This window comes from Anomaloglossus baeobatrachus, chromosome 6 (assembly GCF_048569485.1).
Source record: "Anomaloglossus baeobatrachus isolate aAnoBae1 chromosome 6, aAnoBae1.hap1, whole genome shotgun sequence".
Taxonomy (NCBI): Eukaryota; Metazoa; Chordata; class Amphibia; order Anura; family Aromobatidae; genus Anomaloglossus; species Anomaloglossus baeobatrachus.
In genome coordinates this window covers 123,160,624-123,173,433 of record NC_134358.1, presented here as the reverse complement: position 1 = coordinate 123,173,433, position 12,810 = coordinate 123,160,624, and positions in this window count along the sequence as shown.

Here is a 12,810-nt window from a genome sequence, read left to right as displayed (position 1 = left end):
AGGAGAAAAAAAAAATCAGTTTTGGTAACTGGACAATTTCTTTAATGCAGCATGCTATTTCAGGCCACCTCATAGAAGAAAAAGCCTTTGTGGCGGTCCTGACTGGAAAAGGTAAGGGTATGAATCACTTTGAGAAGGTTGGAAGTTGTAAAGTAATACAATTAGAATAGTTATTTGCCTGCAGTAGAGAGGCAGAACGAAATTGTGACAAAATTTATGAAATTTACAAGTCTTGAATGATTAAGGTGCCAAGTCCCACTGTTAGTCACCACTCACCAGCATACATCCAAAAATCAAGAATTCAAGGCATCATTTATGTTAAACAATAATAGAATAAGACATTTACATAACAAATCCGAATAAATTAGAGGCCAGCAGAACTGCAGTTATTAGCTTTCACAAAATGTCTCCCTGCACCTATATAAAAGGTTTTATATATTTATAGAATCTCAGTGGTTAGAGCCAAAGTTTATTCTGCGATTTTTCTGAAAAAAAACTTTGTTACTTTCCAAGGTGTATACTCATAAATTAGTGCATCTAGCTTACATCAAAGTACAGCAACAAACCAAAGACAAATCATGATATAATTATAGACTCTTAAAGGGAACCAATCATCAGGATTTTCTTATATAAGGTAAAGCCAATGCTGCACTGGCAATATCAGGCAGATTATCTACAGTGCATACCATAAGTGGTCATCTCGGATGTTTAGGCTTTCAAATCCAAGAAAGCGAATTTTAAAAATTTGTCAGCTTTTTGATTGACAGTTGCACTGGAGCACTCTCTATGGCTCTATGCTAATTTTTTTATTCAGTAAGATGGCGTCGAAATTGGTGCCTACGCATAGCGTTAATCTCTGGCACCATCTTTCTGAAGCCCGCATTACCCCCTGCTGTTCTATTCTCCCGACTGAGGGGGCGGTTCATGCGCCCTCACATCTTCTGCTCTCTTGTGACCGTGGGAGCGCGCGGTCAAAACAGCAGAGGAGAACAGCTGATCGGAGGACACTGTGCCGCCCTAAGACACCATGCCAGTGCCAGATTGAAGAAGACAGAAGACCAGGATCGTGGAGGGGTGAGAGGGAGTAATAAACATGCAGTACCTAAGTGTGTCTGTGTATTTATTTCTAATAAAAATATTTTTTCTCTGTGTGGTGTCTTGTTTTAACCCTTTATTGGAGATTCTTAATAGCTGGTATTAACCCCTTATTACCCAGGGCCGCTGAAGAGTTGGATACAGTGCCAAAAGATGGCACTTTTATGAAAGTACCGTTTTCTGGGGTGGCTGTGGACTGTAATTCGCAGCGGGGGGCCAAGAAAGCTTGGGCCACCCTGCACTGCAGATTCCAGTCCCCAGTTGCCTAGTTGTACCTGGCTAAATACAAAAATTGGCGAAGCCCACGTCGTTTGTTTTTTAATTATTTCATGAAATTCATGAAATAATTAGAAAAATAGCTTCCCTATATTTTTGGTTCCCAGCCAGGTACAAATAGGCAGCTGGGGGTAGCCCATACCTGCCTGCTGTACCTGGCTACCATACAAAAATATGGCGAAGCCCACATAATTTTTTTTTTAAATTCATTAAAAAAAGGCGTGGGCTCCCGCTGCATTTTCTATTGCCAGCTAAGGGCAGCCCAAGTAGCTACTATCTGCGAACCCCCACTGCTTGGTGTTACCTTCACTGGCAATGGAAAATCCAGGGAAACCCTTTTTTTTTGCCCAAAAACGAAAAAAAAAGACGTGGGCTTCACCATATTTTTGCATGCTAGCCAGGTACAACAGGCAGGTACGGGCTGCCCCCAACCCCCAGCTGCCTATTTGTACCCGGTTGGGAACCAAAAATATAGGGAATCCCTTTTTTTAATTATTTCATGAATTTCATGAAATAATTAAAAAAACAATGTGGGCTTTACCCAATTTTTGTATCTATCCAGGTACAACTAGGCAGCTGGGGACTGGAATCCGCAGCGCAGGGTGGCTCAGGCTTTCTGACCCCCTCCACCCCCGCTGCGAATTGCAGTCCGCAGCCGCCTAAAAAAATGGCACTTTCATAGAAGCTCCATCTTTTGGCGCTGTATCCAACTCTTCAGCGGCCCTGGATAATAAGGGGTTAATACCAGCTTTGTTTTACCAGCTGATATAAAGCCCGAGATTCTTAATGTCAGGTCAAGTTTTACCCGGCCATTAAGAATATCCAATAAAGGGTTAAAAAAAGACACCACACAGAGAAAAAATACTTTATTAGAAATAAATTCACAAACACACTTAGGGACTCCATGTTTATTACTCCCCCTCACCCCTCCATGATCCTGGTCTTTTGTCTTCTTCAACCTGGCACTGGCAGGTGTCCTGGTGCTGGCACGGTGTCCTCCAATCAGCTGTTCTCCTCTGCTGCTGTGACCACGCGCGCTCCCATGGTCACAAGAGAGCAGAAGATGTGAGGGCGCAGGCACCGCCCTCTCAGTCGGAAGAATAGAACAGCAGGGGGTAACACGGGCTTCAGAAAGATGGTGCCGGAGATAAGCGCTATGCGCAGGCGCCAACTCCGACGCCATCTTACTGAATAGAAAAATTAGCATAGAGCCTGAGAGAGGGAGGAACAGGCAGTTAGGGGGTGGGAATACAGATGAATACCCGGCCGGTTTTTATCTGCTCCAGTGAAATTTTCAATCAAAAAGCTGACGAATTTTTAAACTTCACTTTCTTGGATTTGAAAGCCTAAATATCCGAGCTGACCACTAATGGTATGTAGATAACCAGCCTGATAGCGCCAGTACAGCACTGGCTTTAGGTTATATACGAAAATCCTGATGATTGGTTCCCTTTATCCCCTTCACCCCGAGCGATTTTCCATTTTTCATTTTTTTTTTCCTCCTTTTCTTCCGAGATCCATGACATGTTTTTTCCCTTAAATATTGCCATATAAGGGCTTATTTTTGCACTTGTGAATTAAACCATTAGTTTTACCAAATAGTTTACTGGAAAACAGGAAAAAGATTCCAAGTGCTGGTGAAACTGCAAAAAGAGTGCAATTCCACAATTGTTTGGGAGGGATTTTATTTACCACGTTCACTATATGATAAAACTGATGCATCCAAATGATGCTACATGTCGGTATGAGTTTGGAGATACCAAACATATACTTTTTCTTTTATCTAAGTGGTGAAAAAAATTCAGAAGTTTGTCCAAAAAAGAAATTTTCTGATACCCGTAGCATTCTCATTTTTCGAGATATGGGGCTCAGTGATGGCTAAGTTTCTAAGTGTCTTGAGCTGATGTTTTCAATTGTCCCTTTTTTGTGTAGAGTCACTGACTTGATCACCTGTTATTGATTTTACAGAAATGTTGCTCTTTTGGGAATATATTGTCACCAAGTTTTCAGAAATAACACAGAATTAAATGTTGCTCTCACCAATACGTTTCTATAAATGTAATGGGAATAGGTGCAATGTTTGTTCATTTGCACACAAGACAAAGTAGTTTCTTGCATGTGGGTATTGGGTATATTTTGTTTTATCAATTGTGACAGCCACCATGTTGTATACTCTGTTAAAATTTAAAAATCTGATTGTCAGTACATTTCATGTTTTATCACATAAAATACCTCTAGAATACATTTAAGTTTGTGGGTGTAACAATAAAAAATGTTGAAGAATTCATGAGGTATAAATACTTTTTCAAGGCACTGTACATGGCCATATGTGATTGGTTTAGAAGTATTTAAAATTTTAATCCCATGAGACTGTTTGATAGACTATGGCTAAGGGCAGTGTGTACACCAAAAACCCATCAGTGCTTTTTCACTATGTGGGATAGGGCATTTAAATTGATTAAATAAACTTCAATTTTAGTGTTTTTAAAGCTACTGAATGCTTCATGAATCATTGTTTTTGTTTGTTTAATTATATCAAAGACATTATTAAAGCAGAGACAAATTCAAATACCGTGGCTAAGGACAGTTCTATGTCTGAAATGCGTAAGTTTTTGTATAAAGGTGATATTGTACCTGGAACTTTTACTACTGCACTAGTAAATTGGTGAAGTTTTATATCAAAATGCCTGGATCCGTTGCTTGTTTTGTTTGCATCTCAACCCAAGTAGGGACTTTTACTTTCCGTGCCGAGGATCTTCACATCAAATTTACGGAAGATGGTGAACTAGTATTTTATGAAAAAAAATGAGTAGCCATTTTACGATGCTTCAGGAAGAAGAGATAACACAAAAGCTCACAGCTCAGCAAAAGAGAGAGGGAGAGAAAGCCCTAAAACATTGGACAGATACCCAAAACAGTAACATCTTGTACAACTGCAGCAATGGAGAAGATATGCATAGCACTCTGCAAATACAGTAATGCACAGTTTCAATTAATAATCGCGTGAAGGAAAAAATTGTTGGTAGTCTTCTGTGACATCAACTGTGGTGTACAGTGGACATCTCGCCAGCACTAGTAATCATGAGCCACACCTGTGACTTGAAAGGGTAAGAAAATTCATATAGCTCCTGTCTAGAGCTGTAGAGATCATTGACCTGGATTGTAGACTGAGGTTGTGCAAAGCGAGCCGCTCATCTCTACTATGTAGCATTTCATCTATAACCTTTTTTGGGAAATGAGTTGGAATTTGTTTCAAAAGAATACAAATTAAATTTTGAAAAAATGTAGAAATGTTACTGTCTATGTCTGGTCTTGTACACCTGTTTTACTGGTCCATTTTAACAACTTTAAATACCACAACTATACTGTAATCTGCTGCTTTATTTTGCATTCTGGTCGTGTACCTACCTACATAGCATTTCTAGTTTCATCCTTTTTGAGAATGGTTAAATAATTTAGGTTGAAACCAATATCTAAAGTTAATTATAGTTTTGTACAAAGTGTATACTAAAAGAAAAAGTGGGAATTCGCAATAAATAAGGTAATGTAAAAGACAAAAAAGCCTTCCTGAGACTAAACATGCAGGAACTGCAGGCAACAAAAGCAGCACCACAACCACAAACATGGCACCAGCCATCTGGGCAGTAGTACTACCAAACAAAGGTCATACTTAGTCTCCTTTGCCTCCAGCATATTAATCAGTTAAAGAAAGTGGAAACATTTGTTAGGGCCAGGTGGACGGGCAGACCCAGGAGGTGGATCCACTGGGCCGAACTCCTTGATGAAGGCAAGGGGTCCGGTAGCCGGAGCACTACGGTTAGCAGGACAGTCCGTGTACAAGAGTAGAACGGTGAAGTCCCTGGGACCACGGAGTCACAGATGGTAGTCCGGGTGACGGAGCTCAGGTTCGGAGGCCGAGATGTTGTCAGGCGGAGTCCGGAACCGATGGAGCGAGAGGACGGGTCACCGCAGGGATCAGAAGTGGTACAGACTGACAGGATGGCAGATAGTCAGTGTTCGGGGTTCGGGATTCGGCAGGACCGGATGGCGAGGCAGGAACGGCTCTAGAAGAGAGAGAGGTGAGTATCTCACAGGAACACAAGGAGACCTGACTCCTAGCTTGGGAAACACAAAGAACAGGCCCCGCCCACTTGGACACTAAACCCCTTTATACCCTGTACCTGTGTGCTTAATTTCCTGTCGGTGGACGCTGGCCCTTTAAGAAAGGGTCAATGACCGCGCGCGCGCCCTAATGCGCATGCGCGCGGCCCGGGTGCCAGAAGCCAGGGCAGGGAGCGGTGAGGAAGAAGCAGGAGGGCCGGGCTGAGGCTGTGTAACCGACGGGCGCCGGGAGCGGGGACCGGGACGCCTGGAGACCGCGGGCAATGGAGGCTGGAGACCGGGGAGGGAAGCAGAGACGCCGGGGAGCGTGACAGGTGAGCCGGGGAGCAGGGCAGGGGACCCGGGGAGCGTGACAGTACCCCCCCCACGCCCCCCTCCCCGCAACCGGGACAGGAAGGCACGGATCAGAGGAGTACCCACATTCTCCCGGGGCTCCCAGGACCTATCCTCAGGACCATACCCTGCCCAGTCAACCAGGAAGAACTGTCGGCCCCGTACGGTTTTCATGGCCACGATATCCCTTACCGCATAGATGTCATCATCGGCAATTGGAGGAGGAGCCGAACTGGCAGCAGCGGAGAAGGGACCAAGGACAACCGGCTTGAGCAGGGAGACGTGGAAGGAGTTGGGTATCCTCATCGTGACCGGGAGCTGCAGTTTGTAGGAGACCTCATTGATCTTGCTGAGGACTTTAAACGGTCCGATGTAGCGAGGACCCAGCTTGTAGGATGGTAGTTTCAATCGGACGTACTTGGAAGCAAGCCAGATGATATCTCCTGGAGAGAAACACGGAGGGTCCAGGCGCCTCTTGTCTGCGTGTCTCTTCATCCGCAGGGAAGCACGTCCAAGGGATGCCTTGACCGAGTCCCAAATGGTAGGAAAGTCACGGGCTACAGCATCAGCAGCAGGGACATCCGAGGAAGAGGATACAGGTAATGGGACGGAAGGCTGAAGTCCGTAAACGACATGGAAGGGAGAGCTGGAGGAGGACTCACTGACGTGGTGGTTATGGGAGAATTCAGCCCAAGGAAGAAGCGTGGACCAGTCGTCATGATGGGCGTTGACGTAGTGACGTAAGAAGGAGGTCAAGATCTGATTGACTCGTTCCACTTGGCCATTCGACTGAGGATGGTACGCTGAAGAAAAGTCTAGAGTCACTCCCAGATGTTTGCAGAGGGCCCTCCAGAAGCGGGAGGTGAACTGAGTTCCTCTGTCGGACACAATGTGTGATGGAAAGCCATGCAAGCGGAAGATGTGTTGTATATAGGCGTCAGCGAGTTCCTGGGCAGAGGGCAGTCCAGCCATAGGGACGAAATGAGCCATTTTGGAGAACCGATCCACCACGACCCATATGACTGTGTGTCCGGAGGACAGGGGCAAGTCCGTAATAAAGTCCATTGCAATGTGTTGCCACGGAACTGAGGGTATAGGCAGAGGCAGAAGACGACCATATGGCGGATGTTTGGGCGTCTTGTTCCTGGCACAAGAGGAGCAGGTTGAGACAAAAGAAGCGACGTCCGTGCAAAGGGATGGCCACCAGTAATGACGTACAATCGTACTCCATGTTCTCTTCTGACCAGCATGGCCGGCTGTTTTCGAGGCATGGCCCTAATGCAACACTTTTTGCCTGTCGGTCTCAGAGACATAGGTCTTCCCGGGCGGTATCTGGGCCAGGGTGACCGGGGTCACCGGAATGATTTTACTAGGACAGATGATGGGCTGGAATGGCTCCTCCTCCTGTTCCATTGGCAGGAATGACCTGGACAAGGCATCTGCGCGTACATTCTTGTCCGCAGGGCGGAAATGGAGCTGGAAGTCGAACCTGGCAAAGAACAAGGACCACCTGGCTTGCCGTGGGTTCAGTCGCTGAGCGGACCGCACGTATTCCAGGTTCTTGTGGTCCGTGTAAATGATTACGGGGTACACTGCTCCCTCTAGAAGGTAGCGCCATTCCTCCAGAGCCAGTTTGACTGCCAATAGCTCTCGGTCCCCGATGGTGTAGTTGCGTTCAGGCGCTGAGAAGCTCTTGGAAAAGAAACCGCAAGTCACCATCTTCCCGGAGGAGGACTTCTGCATGAGCACTGCTCCGGCTCCCGAAGAGGAGGCATCCACCTCCAAGGTGAACTGTCGGTTGAACTCCGGACGGTGGAGCACAGGGGAGGAGGCAAATGCCCGCTTCAGAGAGCCAAACGCGGCGTCGGCCGCAGGTGACCAGTCCTTTGGATTAGCCCCCTTCTTGGTCAAGGCGGAGAGAGGAGCAGTTAGAGCCGAGAAGTGAGGGATGAACTGGCGGTAGTAGTTTGCGAATCCCAGAAAGCGTTGGCTTGCCTTCAGTCCGGAAGGAGGAGGCCAGTTAAGAATGGAAGAGACCTTCTTCGGATCCATCTGCAGTCCGGTATCGGAGATAACGTAACCCAGGAAGGGAAGAGAAGACTGCTCGAAGACACACTTCTCGTACTTGGCGTACAGCCGATTTTCCCTCAGTCGTTGTAGAACCAACTGCACGTTCTCTCTGTGGGTCTGGAGGTCCGGAGAGAAGATCAAGATGTCATCAAGATACACCACCACACAGATGTAGAGAAGGTCCCGGAACACGTCATTCACCAATTCCTGAAAGACTGCTGGTGCATTACACAGGCCGAAGGGCATCACACAGTATTCATAGTGCCCATCGCGAGTATTGAACGCGGTCTTCCATTCGTCCCCAGAGCGGATGCGGACCAGGTTGTAGGCACCCCGAAGATCCAACTTGGTGAACACACGAGCTCCTCTAAGCCGATCAAACAATTCGGGGATGAGCGGCAGGGGGTACTTATTTTTCACGGTGATTTGGTTCAATCCCCGGTAGTCTATGCATGGGCGTAGGTCGCCTTCTTTCTTCTTAACGAAGAAGAAGCCTGCTCCAGCAGGAGAGGAGGATCTCCGAATGAATCCCCTTGCCAGGTTTTCCGTGATGTAGGTAGACATGGCCCTTGTTTCGGCAGGAGACAACGGGTATATCTGTCCTCGAGGTGGTGTGGTTCCGGGGAGCAGGTCAATAGCACAATCGTAAGGACGATGTGGCGGAAGTACCTCAGATTCCTTTTTGTCAAAGACGTCCGCGAAGGACCAATAGGCCGAGGGCAGTCCCGGTAGGGACTCTGGAACCGGAGGCCGTCGGATGGGTTGTATGCTCTTCAGACATCTCTCGTGGCAAGAGGAGCCCCATCGGGTGATTTCACCAGTGCCCCAGCTGACTGACGGTTCGTGTGTCCATAACCAGGGGAGTCCCAGCAGGATTTGATGGGACATGTGTGGGAGGACGTAGAGAGCGATGTTCTCGGTGTGCAGGGCACCGATACGCAGTTCGATCGGCCTGGTGATCCAGGAGATGGTGTCAGAGAGGGGTCTCCCATCCACAGAGGCAATCATGAGGGGTTTTTCGAGTGGAGTAACAGGCACTTGGTACTTGTCCACCGTGGCCTGCTGGATGAAATTGCCTGCTGCCCCAGAATCGAGGTACGGCTCGGCCGTGAACCGCGTCTCTCCCGTTGCCACTTGAACAGTCCACGTAACCGGGTCTGAGAGAGTCCCAGCACCTAGGGTGGCCTCTCCTACCAACCCTAGGCTTTGGAGTTTCCCGGCCTCTCTGGACAGGAGCGTAGAAGGTGTGTACCCTCTCCACAGTAGAAGCAGAGGCCCTTGGCGAGCCGCTCTGCTTGGCGTTGTTCAGACTGCCGCACACGGTCGATCTGCATGGGCTCGTGGACGGAGACACCAGATGCCGTGGACTGAAGTACGGCGGGCTTCTGCGGGGGAGAGGAATGCCGTATCGGACGTCTCTCACGGGAAACTTCTTTGGATCGCTCCTGAAAGCGAATGTCCACTCGAGTCGCTAGGGTAATCAGGGCGTCCAGGGTAGTCGGTACGTCACGGCCAGCCAGCTCATCTTTAATTCGACCCGAGAGTCCTTCCCAGAAGGCGGCAGTTAGAGCCTCATTGTTCCACCCGAGTTCCGAAGCCAAGGTGCGAAAACGGATGGCGTATTCACCCACCGTCAGAGTCCCCTGACGTAACCGGAGAAGAGACGAGGCAGACGCGGAGGCGCGTCCGGGCTCGTCGAAGGTGCCACGAAATGCCTGCAGGAACTCCTGGATGTTCGTGGTCACGGGATCCTCCTTTTCCCACAAGGGGTTCATCCACGCCAGTGCCTCACCCTCTAGATGGGACATGATGAATGCAACCTTGGCTTGGTCGGAGGCAAACAAATGCGCCAGCTGTGTGAAATGGAGGGAGCATTGGTTTATGAATCCCCTGCAGGTCTTGGGATCTCCGGCGTACCGGGGTGGTGAGGCCAAACGAAGTCTGGAAGCATCCGGAGAGGCTGCCACGGGGGCTGGAGCCGTGGATTGTCTAGTGGAAGCCCGAGAAGCTGAAGATGTAACTGACGCTTGTAGCGTGTTCAGGCGGGCGTCCACAGAAGACATAAAGTTCAGCATGCGGGTCTGAGTCTCACGCTGGCGTGTGAGTTCTTCCTGCAAGGCCGCTAGTGCTTCGGCGGGATCCATGGCCTGTTCTTACTGTTAGGGCCAGGTGGACGGGCAGACCCAGGAGGTGGATCCACTGGGCCGAACTCCTTGATGAAGGCAAGGGGTCCGGTAGCCGGAGCACTACGGTTAGCAGGACAGTCCGTGTACAAGAGTAGAACGGTGAAGTCCCTGGGACCACGGAGTCACAGATGGTAGTCCGGGTGACGGAGCTCAGGTTCGGAGGCCGAGATGTTGTCAGGCGGAGTCCGGAACCGATGGAGCGAGAGGACGGGTCACCGCAGGGATCAGAAGTGGTACAGACTGACAGGATGGCAGATAGTCAGTGTTCGGGGTTCGGGATTCGGCAGGACCGGATGGCGAGGCAGGAACGGCTCTAGAAGAGAGAGAGGTGAGTATCTCACAGGAACACAAGGAGACCTGACTCCTAGCTTGGGAAACACGAAGAACAGGCCCCGCCCACTTGGACACTAAACCCCTTTATACCCTGTACCTGTGTGCTTTATTTCCTGTCGGTGGACGCTGGCCCTTTAAGAAAGGGTCAATGACCGCGCGCGCGGCCCGGGTGCCAGAAGCCAGGGCAGGGAGCGGTGAGGAAGAAGCAGGAGGGCCGGGCTGAGGCTGTGTAACCGACGGGCGCCGGGAGCGGGGACCGGGACGCCTGGAGACCGCGGGCAATGGAGGCTGGAGACCGGGGAGGGAAGCAGAGACGCCGGGGAGCGTGGCAGGTGAGCCGGGGAGCAGGGCAGGGGACCCGGGGAGCGTGACAACATTATGGAATATATGGCACTTCACTTGACTCAGTAACAGCTCAATGCTGTTACCTCTGACAGTGACACCATCAATTTGAGTAAGTGTTCTGCATATTCATTCTCCTCCCCTGATGAAACAGTTACATTATTACTTTACAGATTTTAATCTTGTCAAAGGGGCTTTCTTCAAACTGTTCACACAGAATTGGAAACAAACAATTGTTCAAAATTTCTTGATATGCTTAATTAAAGAGAACCAGCCACTAGGATTTTCATGTCTAAAGTAAAACCAGTACTATACTGGCACTAGGATGCTGAACCAGGCATACCGTCAGTTCTAAGTTTGGATGTTTTATTACAGTAATATTTGCAAGTAAACTTCCAGAAATGCACTGTTATTTGATTGACAGGTGCAACAGGAAGGGAATATGGTGGTCGGATTTGCTATCCATTCATGCCCCTGTCTGCCTGCCTGGCTTTCTCCCCCTGCTGCCGTCATAAATTTTAATTCCGGCACCTGCTCATTAGTATTCATCACTATTGCTGTAAACTCTTCACTAAGATGGTATGGGACTCGGCGCTTGCGCATAGCGCTATCTCCAGTGCCATCTTTGTGAATGGCAGTTTTTGTATGGTAAATAATTCAGTTTTTTCTTAGATTTTCCTTAGCAGTAATGCACATCTATATTCTTGCATTCATGGTTTTCATCTGTAGCACCACTGAATACATCAGGGTGCTAAAGGGAACTGCATCCTTTTCCCTTAGGGTGCAGGAACTACCCCCCCATGGTTCCAAGTTCCCAGAAACCGGTGTCACCTCCATCAGCACCACAAATCTCAATCAACACCTCACATCATGACCTGTCAGACACACCAGGGGGTTGGTCTAGCTGGAAAAGGGCCGCCCACCTAGGGGTCAGGCAGGCTGGTAGGAGGGAGGAAGTGAGTCTAGTGAGAGCCCTCAAAGTGAGAGGAGCTGAGGAGTGTTAGCTCCCAGGGAGCTATAAGGACCGAGGTTGGGTAGCAGACAGTGGTCCGGGACCAGAGGAGTCAGGGACTGGTAGCAGTGACATTGGAAAAGGGTGTGATGAACATAGTCTTGGAGGACTGTCGGCACCAGAAAGCCCAAAAGAACTGAACAGTGCATTTCTGTAACTCCACTTTCATATATTTCTGAAATAAAACATCCGATCTCAGAACAAAAGGTATGCTTAGATTCAGCATCCTAGTGCCAGTATAGGACTAGCTTTACTTTATATATGAAAATCCTGCTGGTTGGTTCACTTTAAATAGACGTGCCTTCTTAGCCAAGGAACTCCATGCCCTTATGCTTGAAGGTTTGGAACTCTGCAGTTATTGAGTCAGCAGAGCTTTGGCGACAATTATGTAATATGTGCCATAGTTGTCAGCGCGATCAAGCTCTGTTACCTAATGTGGTTTGCCACTTGATGACTGAATTCCTGTGGATCTTAAACACTTTCACTTTTCTGTAATACTACTTACAGTGTATTGTGAAATATTTAAGAGGTAAGACGTTTCATGAACTGATTATTACAACAATGGGTCAAATTCATTGAAAGATTTAGGATGACAAAGTGTACCAGTCTGTGCAGGCTGGAAGGCAAGTGTTTTGGCTTTATGTTTTAAAGGCCACTTCGGAAAAGTCAAATGTCTGTATAGAGTGGAAATGAGGAACTAAACATGCCATCAACATGGTTACAATGCACATTGTTAACTTTGGGCCTTTATCCCACTATTAAAAGACATCAGGGGTTAGTATGTATAGTAATGGTAACAAGAATATGATAGCGTAATAGCCTTGTGTTACTGGCTACCTAGGCAAATGGCAGTTGTCCACCACAAGGACCCATGAAGAATAAAAAGAATCTCTAGTCTCTCCAGGATGTATAGTAATAATAACGAGTATATGACAGTGTGATAGCCTTGTGTATGTAAGTATCAGTTAGCCATGACAAGGACCCATCAAGATCAAGAAGGTCTCCGGGTATGAACTTCTTAAATGATTTGAAATGATAGGA